This window comes from Arachis stenosperma, chromosome 9, assembly GCF_014773155.1.
Source record: "Arachis stenosperma cultivar V10309 chromosome 9, arast.V10309.gnm1.PFL2, whole genome shotgun sequence".
In the NCBI taxonomy this organism is placed as follows: Eukaryota; Viridiplantae; Streptophyta; class Magnoliopsida; order Fabales; family Fabaceae; genus Arachis; species Arachis stenosperma.
In genome coordinates this window covers 113,508,423-113,521,290 of record NC_080385.1, presented here as the reverse complement: position 1 = coordinate 113,521,290, position 12,868 = coordinate 113,508,423, and the positions used below count along the sequence as shown (strand labels likewise).

The window sequence follows — 12,868 nt, the reverse complement described above, 5'->3', positions numbered from 1 at the left end:
TATACTAAGAACTCAACTAAAACTACTAAAAACATACTAAAAACAATGCCAAAAAGTGTATAAATTATCCGCTCATCATGAAGCTATGAAATGCTGGGATAATTTTTCCAATCTCTGATAGCTCATGGGTAAGTCCGGTTCAAGTTGTACCAAAGAAGGGAGGAATGACAGTCATCTCCAATGAAAAGAATGAGCTAATTCCCACAAGGACAGTGACTGGATGGAGGATGTGCATAGATTATAGAAGACTGAATGACGCTACAAGGAAAGATCACTTCCCTCTACCCTTCATTGATTAGATGTTGGAAAGATTGGCAGGCCATGCTTATTATTGCTTATTGGATGGGTACTCCGGGTATAATCAAATAGTGGTGGATCCCAAGGACCAAGAAAAGACCTCCTTCACATGTCCATTTGGAGTTTTCGCCTACAGAAGGATGCCATTTGGGCTATGCAATGCCCCATCCATCTTTCAAAGGTGTATGCTTTCCATTTTCTCTGATATGGTGGAAAAGTTTCTAGAAGTCTTCATGGATGATTTTTCTGTCTTTGACAATTCATTTAACACTTGCCTGCATCATTTAACTCTTGTTTTGAAAAGATGCCAAGAAACTAACCTGGTATTGAATTGGGAGAAATGCCATTTCATGGTTCCTAAAGGGATAGTTCTTGGGCATAAAGTTTCAAACAAGGGTATAGAGGTTGATAGAGCTAAAGTAGAAATCATTGAAAAACTCCCTATGCCTGTTAATGTGAAAGCAGTAAGGAGCTTTCTTGGGCATGCAGGTTTCTACAGAAGGTTCATCAAGGATTTTTCAAAAATAGCAAAACCATTGAACAATTTACTAATGATTGATAGCCCTTTCATCTTTGATGACAGTTGCAAGCATGCTTTTGAAACTTTAAAGAGAAAACTCATTACAACACCAATTATCACACCCCCTGATTGGGAATTACCTTTTGAACTTATGTGTGATGCAAGTGACTTTGCAATTGGTACTGTTTGGGGGCAAAAGAAAGACAAGCTGCACCATGTCATATATTATGCTAGAAAGGTGTTAAATGAAGCACAAAAAAATTATACCACCACTGAGAAAGAGCTTTTGGCAATTGTATATGCATTTGATAAATTTAGACAATACTTGATTGGTTCAAAGGTTATAGTGTATACTGACCATGCTGCTCTCAAGTACCTAATGTCTAAAAGGATTCAAAGCCAAGGCTTATTAGGTGGGTGCTGCTGCTACAAGAATTTGACATCGAAGTGAGAGATAGGAAGGGGAGTGAGAATCAAGTAGCAGATCATTTGTCAAGAGTGCCACAAGAAGCCAATCCAGAGACACCACAACAAGTGAATGAAAAATTCCCTGATGAGCATCTTTTCCAAGTTCAACAAGCACCTTGGTTTGCTGACAGAGCAAACTACAAGGTGGGAAGGAAGATACCTCAAGAATTCTCCAAGCAACAAGTGAAAAAGCTACTCAATGAAGCAAGGAAGTTTTTGTGGGATGAACCTTTCTTATTCAAGAGATGTTCTAATGGAATGATTAGGAGGTGTGTCCCTGAAAATGAAATGAGAGATATATGTCGCATTGTCATGGTTCAGCCAATGGTGGACACTTTGGACCAGAGAGAACAGTTGCTAAAATACTGCAGAGTGGATTTTATTGGCCAACCATCTTCAAGGATGCCAGAGAGTTTGTTCACCAATGTAATGAATGCCAAAGAGCTGGAGGATTGACAAGAAGGAATGAGATGCCTTAGAACTACATCCTAGAAGTGGAGCTATTTGATCTTTGGGGCATTGATTTCATGGGGTCCGTTTCCTCCCTCTTACTCTTTCAAATACATTTTAGTAGCAGTGGAGTATATCTCAAAATGGGTAGAAGCCATAGCCACAACCACATGTGATGCACAGATTGTCCTTCAATTCCTTAAGAAGCACATTTTCACTAGATATAGAGTGCCCAAGGGTCTTGTTAATGATGGTGGTAGTCATTTCTGCAACAAGTAGATGAAGAAACTCCTTCACAAATATGGAGTGATTCATAAAGTAGCTACACCATACCACCCTCAGACTAATGGCCAGGCTGAGTTAGCAAATAGGAAGTTGAAGAGGATCTTAGAGAAAACAGTAGGAAGCACAAGAAAAGATTGGGCCAGGAAGCTAGAAGATGCACTCTTGGCATATAGAACAGCATTCAAAACTCCTATTGGAAAGTCCCCTTTTCAGTTGTTATATGGCAAATCTTGTCACCTCCCTGTAGAGCTTGAGCATAAAGCTTTCTGGGCCACTAAACTCCTCAACCTTGATTCTCAAGCAGCATGGGAGAAAAGGCTACTGCAATTAAATGAGTTGGATGAGTTTAGGCAAGAAGCTTATGAAAACGCTAAGATATACAAGGAAAAAGCTAAGAGGTGGCATGACAAGAAGATCTCAAGTAAGGAGTTCAAACCAGGACAGCAAGTACTTTTATATAACTCCAGGCTCAAGGTCTTCCCTTGCAAGCTCAAATCCAAATGGACTGCTCCTTACTTGGTGACAAAGGTTCTCTTATGGAAGCCTTGAATTGTTAGATGAAGCAACAAAAAGCCATTTTACAGCAAACGGTCACAGGGCAAAGCCTTACTTGGGAGGTCAATGGGACAAAGAAAAGGAAGTTCAGAACCTGAGCTGAGCAAGAATGAAGGATGTCAAGCTAGTGACAATAAAGAAGCGCTTGTTGGGAGGCAACCCAACCTGAGGTAGTTTTCTTTGCAAAGAGTTAAGTTTGGTGTTGCACACCAAGAGAATTTAAGGAAGAGTGAAGGATGCTAAGTTTGGTGTTCCACCAAAAATCTCATTTAAAAACACATTCTGACCTTCTGCATAAAGGGTTGCTAGCTCCAAACAATCAGATAAACCATTTTACCATTGTCTGTCTTCTAGTTTTTAGTTTTATAACCTTCAGCAAAGACAAAAGGCTTCACATATGGTTGACATAATGCATAAAAAACATTGGCAAGGGACGAATTTTGGTGTTCACACACCAAAGTAAGTTCAAAAGCCCACAAATAATTCGTGCATACTAACCAGTTGCCTAAGGGCTTGAGAAACAAGCAACTTTTAAGGATTATGGAGGAAAATATTCAATCTGTGAAAGACGTTCCGCATCATCATCCAAAGGAAGAGCAACAGATAGAAATAATGATGACAGAAGGGAAGACTGAGAGACATTCCCAACAAGTTGTATTGACACTTAATCCTTGTTGCTGTGAAGTATTTTTTTCTATATGTCTTGCTGAAGTGTTCAATTAAGTGCAAGTGGAGATGTTTGCTAAGAATGCTAGCCTGCATATTGTGATTGTCATAACTCATTCACTTGAAGTTTGTTTTGTTTCCCTTCTGCATAAATAAAAGAAAAATGTTTGAAACAAGAAAGTGACTATCCAATGTTGTAAAAATTAGAATGAGAATTTAGTGGTGGTACTTGTTTGATCTAATGATTAGCTCAAAAACAAAAGCTGCATAATAAAATGTTCTTTGAAGTGTGAATTAGGTTGCTGCAATAAAGCCTTTTATTAATGAAATTCCCTTGAGAATGAAGCAAAACAAAAAGAAAAAAAGAAAAATAAAAGCCAAGAATTGGCAAAGAAACAAATAATAAGGCTAGACACCAATAGCTTGGACCCTAGGACATATGCCTGTGGTGTTTTTGTACTGGGATATGCTTGGACAAGTAGGTTATGAGGAGTATTTTGAAACTTGGCCACTTAGATCAACTGATCTGGGATTGCCAACCGAAAGTCCACTATCAAGAGCAACCTAGCTACAAAGCATTTAGTGATCCAAAGAGATGTTGGGCATCAATGTTCCTAGGAAGAAATTGTGAGTCATGTGTCTATGGTGAAGGAATGTTGAGCAAAATTGAGCCAAAAGGCTGCTGCAACATTTGCCACCAAGCTTCCATTAAGAAATAAGCTTTCTAAAGCAAAATAAAGAAAGAAAAAGCTAGCAAGGGATCAAGCAAAAGTAAGGCATTATAGCAGCGAGTCTAGTGAACCTTTGAGGAAACATTTCTTAATTATCAGCAAAGAATAAATGAGCTACATTTGTTTGCATAAAACCCCATGAACCAAGTTCAATTATCTGCTAAATAAGGACATGCATACTTCTCTGTTTCATTTCATTTTCTCTTGTGTTTAGTGCTTGCTTGGGGACAAGCAAGGTTTAAGTTTGGTGTTGTGATGACAAGTCATCTTATGCTAGCTTTTCAAGAATTTTTCACTTGTTTCAGTAGGTTTTATGCACTTTCTTGCATTGTAAGTAAGTAATTTGGAGTGGATTTGCATGGTTTTGTTGAATCAATCAATCATCCTTTATTTGACACTATATCATGAGGTTTAAGCTAGAATTAGTTGGTTTTTGAATGATTTATAAACCTTGTGAATTTGGTGATGCTTTGATTGGTTGTTTAAATTACTTGTAGGTGAAGAAAAGAAAGAAACAAGGAAAGCGTGGCCTAAGGAAACAAAAGTGTGGCGCAGCAACCAAAGCAAGGCATAGCAATTACTAATTGAGCGTAGTGCTCTCTATTTGAGTGCTAGAGAGGGGCGTACCAAAGCCAAGGGAACAAAGGGTATGGCGCTGCGTTGGTTAATCAAACTGAGCGCTCAAAGGAACCAATATTCCCAAGGCAAAACTCATAGCGCTCAGTTAACTTAGTTAACTTTATTGTGGGGCTCAGCAAAGAAAAACGAGGCGCAACATCAAGTAGTGAAGCCACCAAGTTTCGAAACCAATCATATAAGGGCATAGAAGAAGCACTACAACCAAGGAAATTGGCCAAAATGAAATGGCCAGGATTCAAACCATGCACCTAGCGCATGAAAGAAATGGTGTTGCGTTCAATTCCTTCATTGAGCGCCACTCTACCAAAGGAAATTTGCACCAAATTGGCTTCACCAAGGCTCGAACAAGGGAGCTCTCTCTACATCAAAGGGGGACTGCGTGAAGTTCCCTCACTGAGTGCTACTTTGCATTGCTTGGCACAAGGAAAATTGGCTCCAAAATGAGAGAAGCAAGGCTCGAAGTGGGAGCCCACTCCAAAGCAAAGGCGCTGCGTTGTGTTAGTTGACTTAGCGCTACTTTGCTACATCCAATGGGCTTAGGCACGAGACAAATTGGAAGCACACAAGGCAAAAGGAGCACTGCGCTTTCTCTTTTAACTGAGCGCTCCCCTGGAAGGTATCCCATGAGTCCAATTTCAATTAAATGCCACCTTGGATCCAATTCTTCACCAATTTGAAAAGCCCACTCCAAAGTTTGAAAGTCAAAAATTAGAAAGGGTATAAATAGGAGTTAGTTTGATTTAGAGAGGACCTTCTTTTCATTTTTAGTTTTACTTTTATCTCATTTTAGTTTTCACTTAAATTTAGCAAATTGGGATTGAGATCGGAGTTTTCTTTTTCATTGTTCTTTCTTCTGCAACTTTTACTTTCTGTTTTGTATTTTGGATTAAGATTAAAGGAATTTTGTTTCAATACTTGACCTGAAATTTATCTTTGTCCTCTTCTGCACAATTCTGATCATTGAGGAATTGGATTTGAGTTTTATTCACTGCTTTCATCTATATTTCTTCTGAAATTCATTTTCTGTTTGATCAAGGAAGGAATTGAGATCTAGATCTAGCTATTAGTCTCATTGATCTCCTGAGATCTTCAATTTCACTTTTAGATTTCACAATTAAGCTAAGTTTCTTTCTGTCATGTTTTTCAAGCAATTTTTCATTTCTGTTTAGATCTGCTGCACTTACTTCATCTTGTACTTCTCTGCTTGATTGCTCTTTACATCTTCTTGCTTTATTTTAAATCCCAACTCCCCAAATCCCTTTAATCTTTCAGCAATGTAAGTTTCACAGTAATTTAGATTCAATAGTTTACATTTCTTGCACTTTAAGCTTCAGCCATTTACATTTCTTTTAATCTAAGTTTCAGTCATTTACATTACTTGCACTTTAAGATTCAGCTCTTTTACTTCTCATGCTCTTTAATTTACTGCCGATTCTCCTTCTCCCTTTACTTTCATGCAATTTAGCTTCTGTTAATTACAATTCACTCAAATCATCAACTGTTTGCTTAACTAAATCAACCATCTAACCAAAATTTGTCAATCCATTAATCCCTGTAGGATCGACCTCACTCATGTGAGTATTTACTACTTGATGCGACCTGGTACTCTTGCCGGTGAGTTTTGTGTGGAATCGTTTTTCCACCCATCAATGATTGTTTCCCTGTTGGAAACGAGCAGAGGTATGGTGGTAAGTCCCCCAAGATTTGCTTTCCAGAGATACATCGGCCAATCCAGGGGACGGTTGCACCTGTAAGATAGAGGTTACTTAAAGAGGTTATCAATACATACATTGGCAAGAGAGAGCCTCACCTATTAGACAGAGGTTGCTTACAAAGGTTATGTTTGCATACATCGGCTCTAGAGAGTCGCACCTGTAAGACAGAGGTTACTTTTAGAGGTTATGACACTGGAAACCAAACTCAGACAAAGGTTGCTGAGTTACGTCAGGTGCAGGTCAGAATCGATAGATGAGCTCATTACCTGCACTAGGGATAGACATGCATCATACTTATTTGTGCATATTTGTTTGTTAGTGTCTTTCCTGTGATTGTGGGTGTGCTATATGATTGCTTGATTTCTGTGTCCTTTATTTGTTAAGTCTAAATGTATTCTATTGCCTGTTGTTATCGGCTATGGTATTAAAATAAAGTTAACTTCTAACCCTGACCCTTCTAAGAACTCCCCAGTTCTTACCCCCTATTTCCACCTCTTTCAGCTACAGGTGCGAAAGTTTAGTGCAGAGCTATAGGAGCATAGCAGATTATATTCACGAGTTGAGTTATTAGAAGTTATTTTCCCTCGTCGTTTATTATTTTAGCTTTTTAGAGGGGTAGGATTTGTAATTGAGATTCTTTGACATAAGTCTATGTATATGATGATGTATGAATATATATCTACCTTTGTGGTTAAGTGGTTTAAAATAAAGAATCTTCGTTTTCTTAATTAAAGATTTTAGTTTGTATTTGCAAAGGCTCAATATTAAATAAAAATAGTATATAATTAAAGGAATATAGATAAGTAGCGCTCGGACTTTTAGTACGATCATGAGGTGCTAAATGTTAGGGTGTTACATTATGATATCAGAGCAGTTCGTTCTTGTTAGAGCCTTGGGAATGAACTGATCATGCTTTATTGCATACTCTGAGTGTCTGTCATGCAATAGGACTTGTCTTAATGACAAGAGTTTGAGTTTTAGATGCATGACTGTCTATTAATTAATGTTGTTAGTCGCCCATTGAATTTCTCATAGTATTGGGTCTAACCAACTTAATACTGATGATTTTGGTATACGAAAACACTAATAGATTATCGTAGACAAAATAGAGTAATAAGTAATGTGAATCACGAGGTTTTGGAGACATTAGAGGTTACTTTTGAGGGTTTACGCGATTTCAAAGTATGATCTTTGTTTTGCTGTGTAACTCGGTGCTCTATTTACCTCTTTTATCATTTGCATTGGAGTTTCTTGCTTTAGATTTTCCTTTTGGTATATAATTTGACTCTATTTCAACCATTCTTTATCGCTCTTGCATATCTCTGCTCGATTAAAATTCCCACTATTCACTTGATATATTCATCCTTGATATTGCTCATATTCCTCTTTATGATCCATATGTTCTTTGATTTGGCTTTGAACTTGGTTTATATTAATAATGATTCTTAAGTACTTGAATACGTTAGATGTTCTTTTTTTTATTAGTTTGCACCAAAACATATACTCTTACCATGCCACGTGATAGGCATACTGATTATTCATTTAATTTTCTTCTCTTCCGCCCCCTATTTCAATTCTTTTTTAACCCAGATTTGATTATCCATCTTTATTATTATTTGTACACCTCTTCATAAATTTTGACCTTTCAATCTAACATTGAATTTGTTCTGATTCAACTCATAATCCTTAATTCTTAAACGATTTGAAACCTTAAGAGTTACGATTCGTAGCAAGCTAATTATGCGATTGGTCCTTCTGCTTCACATCCTGAAACTTATATGCTTGCTGCTCAGATTACAACCCTTAACTTTGTGTTCCTCTACATAAATGATATAATCTCTCGATAAAAATTTTGAACTTATTTTAATGTATCATTTTTCGAGGATAAAAATTTTTATAAGTGGAGTAGGATATAAGACCCCAAATTTTTTAAAATTAAATAATTAGCCATTTATGAACTAATATATTATTGAAGTTTAATCTAATTATTACTTATTCTATTAAATTTGAATTATTTAACAGAAAATAATTTGATAAAACAAAAATTAAATTAATTTTTATTGTTATTGTTATTATTACTATTATTATTATTATTATTATTATTATTATTATTATTAATTAATAATAATAATAATAATAATAATAATAATAATAATTATTATTATTATTATTATTATTATTATTATTATTATTAAAGTTTTAAAAAAAAAAGAAAAGAATACTTGGCCGAAGCCAAAGGAACCAAGGAAAAAAAAATCAAATGTGGCTTTTACACACACACACACATATATTCATAACATGTGTAACACCCTAACTACCAAAGCTCACGCTTCCAGCTGTGCAACTCTGATAGCTCGGACATTACGACGACACTTATACTATTTAATACTAAAATATGAGCCTGTTTAAAAACTTTAAACCGCAATACCATTCCCAAAAATACTTTCACCATACAACGTACGTCCATACATACCATACAACTTACAAAAAAATATAAAGAGTACATCCATATATATATACATACATATATATAAATAATATTACAAATATTATCCAGTACAATTCCTATCCCTCTCACATAATATATCAAGATAAGGGCGAGGGTACAAAAATAATAATCTAAAGCAATACAGAGCATCTCAATAACCAATAATTAAACTCTTCATAACTTCTGTGCCCAAATCCTGAAAGGGGAAAAATGTAGGGGGTGAGAACATCATCCTCGAAAGGGTTCTCAGTAGAGGGTTTTTGGGAATTACTGTAATAGGATACATGAAGATAAGCCGTACCAGTGATTAATAACCATCTTATGCCTCTTTTCAAAGACAACAGTTTACAATAAAAGTAAAGTCAGAAATCTTTTCTGAAAGAGAAACCGTTCAATTCTCAAAACATCAAAGTATTTCAAAAAGGTTTATCTATACTGAACCAAAATAACCTTTCATATCTTATTCCAGACCAGAACCACAAAACCGAAATCAACCATCGGTCCATCTCATTCAACCACGGCCCTAGGCCCAAGCAATTCAACCACAACCAATCCACCACAATCCAACAGAGTTCCAAATGCAAATATAAGTAGGAAGATGCAAACACAAACAAACAGTTATTGCAAGTAGAACAATTAACAGTTAATCACATAGGCAAACCAAGTACAATATGCATACCCAAACAATGTCACATAGATGCATATGATGCATGCCTGTCCCTAATGGCTGATGATATCATCTGTCGGTTATAGAGCCAACCCGACAAGTCCTGGTAGCTAACCATTGGACTGTCCCTCTGTCGTGCATCCCCAACTCGAGTTATACTCATCATAAACTTGATCATAAACATGATCCATATCCATCACCCTCACTGGTGAATATTTCGGGGGCGAGCTCATCTGGGACTTTCACAGTGCCCGGCCACACTTACGACATAGGGTCAGCAGAGTCCCGAGCCTCCATCTGGAGCACGTGGTGGCTAGCCACTGCTTTCTCCCAGGGATCTCGTGCCTCTGATAGTGGAAGTGCAAATCACAATTATCAACAATTCAGCATATACATGCATTCGTTCTTATCCATGGATCAACATCCATCTCAGCCATCCGACTCACGGTTCAGTCCAGAACCAGCCAATATTCATAGCATACACAGCCATTCCGGCTCACGGTTCAAAACAGCACTTCCACATTCAACATCATCAATTCGTAAAATCGGCATTTAAGCCATAAATCACTTTTTCTCAAATTGTTTCACTTTGAAATCAAGTTTCGACTCTTTTTAGCCTTGGCTTTTAGAAATCTCATTTCTCAAATCATCTCAGGCTCATAAGCCAAATTTACTCAAAGTGAGTTTCCTTTTTAAAACAGAGCCACTCTCGGCATTCTCTTTCCAAAACTTCCAAAACCATGGCAAGTTAAGGATTTATTTCAAAGCATTCAAAATTACCCATCCAACAATGGGATTTTATAACAAAAGTTTCTCGACAGAGTCCCAGGTTTTTAGGGAAGGTCAACCTATATCAATTCCTTAAAATTCATTGAAACTCTTAAAATCATAGATTTTTCGGTTCAAGTAAATAAAACTGAATTTACTATAAAACCGGCCATACAAAATCACAAGTTCCAACCCGATCCAAAAATCAACTCATTTGAAACGGAACCAGTTCATTTGAATCAAACCACTTTCAGGTATCTTTTTAGAACCCATTTTTCTAACTCTTCCAAAATGCCTCAAACTTGATTAATCAATCAAAAGTCTAGATTCCTTTGAAATCACTAAAAACTCCTTTTTATATTAAAATCAATATTAGAGCATCATTCTTTCCTTCAATGATTCAAACGGTAAAAATAGTTCAGTTCTAAATAAGCCGAACTCAACGTATAAGGTTCATTAAATAAATTAAGCTTGAAAACATAAATATCCTCTTAATAAATCAAATAATACAATTTCTCAAATCCAACCCTTTTTAAATAACTTTTCAAACAAGACTAGGATTTTGCAGAAATTTCGGCAGCACCTCCCCTAAAACTTGGACTTTTGCCACCCGGTTCGGGTCCCAACTAAACCGTTTCTCATTCCTTTTCAACAGCTCAAAACCAGAATCAATTTAAAGCAAGCTAAATCAACAATCGCCTCAGTGGCGTATCTCAAGGATATCATTTCAAAATCAACTCAATATCAATCGATATAACTCATTTTCCAAAGCTTTAAAGAAACGGTTCAATAACAAATCATTTGTCCAAAACCAGATCAATTAAAATAAACCAGGCTGAATTCAAAAGTGCATTCGACTTTTCACATCATTGAAATAATTGACTCAATTCAAACCAATCCTCGACGGTTTAAACTCAGATTTCAAATCTTTTAAAGAATCAACTTCAAACATTATAATTCACAAAGCCGCACAACAATTCAGGCAAACCAACATCCATAATCATTCGAGTCAATCAAATAATACATAAGGCAGATACAATCACTAAATACACAATATCTCACATCAGTATCCATATGTAATAATTCCAATACATAAAACATAATTTTTGAAAAGCGCCCCTACCTCGACAAATTGAAACTATACTCCAAACGCCTCTCAGAAATCTATTCGCCTCGACTCAAAACCAACGGCAGTTCCTAAGCACAGCCCCACACATTTTCGCAGCAGCATAAACAGCTCTAAATTACAACAAGCAACCTCAGTTACTATACTCTAAGAACATTTATACCGTAAAGGCTTTAATACAGTACGGGACACTAACGTAGGGCTTCCAAAACATACATACTTACTGAAATGACAAAGCAAGGCAGCTGCGAACTCTGATCACGAAAAGCAAGCATGGATACATGACCCGATACCGAGGACTCAACGACCATTTTTGGCGGTAGAGGCAAGGTGCGGCAACACCCAATGGCTCTTCCTCCCTCCAAGCGACTCAGATGACTACTGCAGCAACAAGCCGTGACTATGGTATTCTTGAAATTCAAAAGAAACAGAATCCATTAACAAGACCTTACCGGCAGTGTTTTTCCAGTGACGATAGTGGTGTTTTCCGACGGCCAGGCACGGCGGCACGACTGATTTCTCCTCCAGGAATGGCTGTAACAGAACCAAAAACAGGGAAAGGCTCACCGAATCAATAATGGTTCTAATGGTGGAGGAAGAGTTAGCTTTGCGCAGCACGACGGTTCCAACGGAGGCGGCGCCGGCGACGCAAGCACGGCCGGGCGCGGTGGCGGGACTCCCAGCTCAGCCCCAAATCTCTCGCATCTGCTCTGTTCCCGAGCTCCCCCTCTCTGCTCTACCATAAATAACGGTGACTGTCTCGGTGGCAAGGGTGATGGCGGCACGGTGAGGACGACGGCGTTAGCACATGGCGGCGCAACGGGTCGTGCTCCTCGCGTCACTGGCCCGCGTTCTCCTCCCTCACTGTCGCACAGTTTGTCTCCTCTAGGCTCCATCGACAGCGACGACTCCTCGGCGACGGTGCGGCTAGGAGTGATGGTGTGACGAACAGAGGCGGCGGCAAGCTAGTCGGCGGCGCGAATGGCGACGAGGTGTGGGTCACGGCGGGGCGCGATGGCGGAGAAGCCCAGCGCGCGGCGCAATCTCTTTCCTCCCCTCCTCCCCTTCTTCTCCTCCACGCATCTGTTTCTCCCTTCCCTCTCTATTTCTTTCTTCCTTTCATTTTCGCAGCTGTTGCTGCTGGTTGAATTGGGGAAGGCTACGGTCGTGTGTGTGTTTACTGTTTTGGTTAGAGGGCAGCAGCTGCTGCTGCTGGTTCAGGAAGGGAAAACGGGTACTGGGTCAGGGTTTTAGGGTTAGGTTTTTTTGAATGAAATTAGGGTTAGGGGCATTTTGGTAATTTCAAATGAAATTGGGAATAATATAGTAATTAGAAATAAATTCTAGTCCAACAATAATAATGTATAAAAATACTATTGGCTCATCAATTTTACAAATTATTTTCAATAAAATGCCCAAATCTAAAAGTTAGAAATAATATAATAAATTTCTCTATTTTCCAAAATAGCAATATCAATATATTAAAATATTGA

At 37.8% G+C, this 12,868-nt stretch overlaps 1 long non-coding RNA gene across 2 annotated transcripts; it reads right to left on the bottom strand.

Moving 5' to 3' along the window:
• Positions 1 to 8,681: 8,681 nt before the first annotated feature.
• Positions 8,682 to 12,604, bottom strand: LOC130947980 (uncharacterized). 2 transcript variants are annotated; one of them, XR_009072888.1, is made up of 4 exons: positions 11,828 to 12,604; positions 11,596 to 11,756; positions 11,373 to 11,488; positions 8,682 to 9,010 (listed from the first exon to the last, which is right to left on the bottom strand). It is a non-coding gene; the product is annotated as an uncharacterized LOC130947980 (long non-coding RNA). The 2 variants fall into 2 exon arrangements; XR_009072887.1 differs by having other exon boundaries at positions 11,600 to 11,756.
• Positions 12,605 to 12,868: the final 264 nt, after the last annotated feature.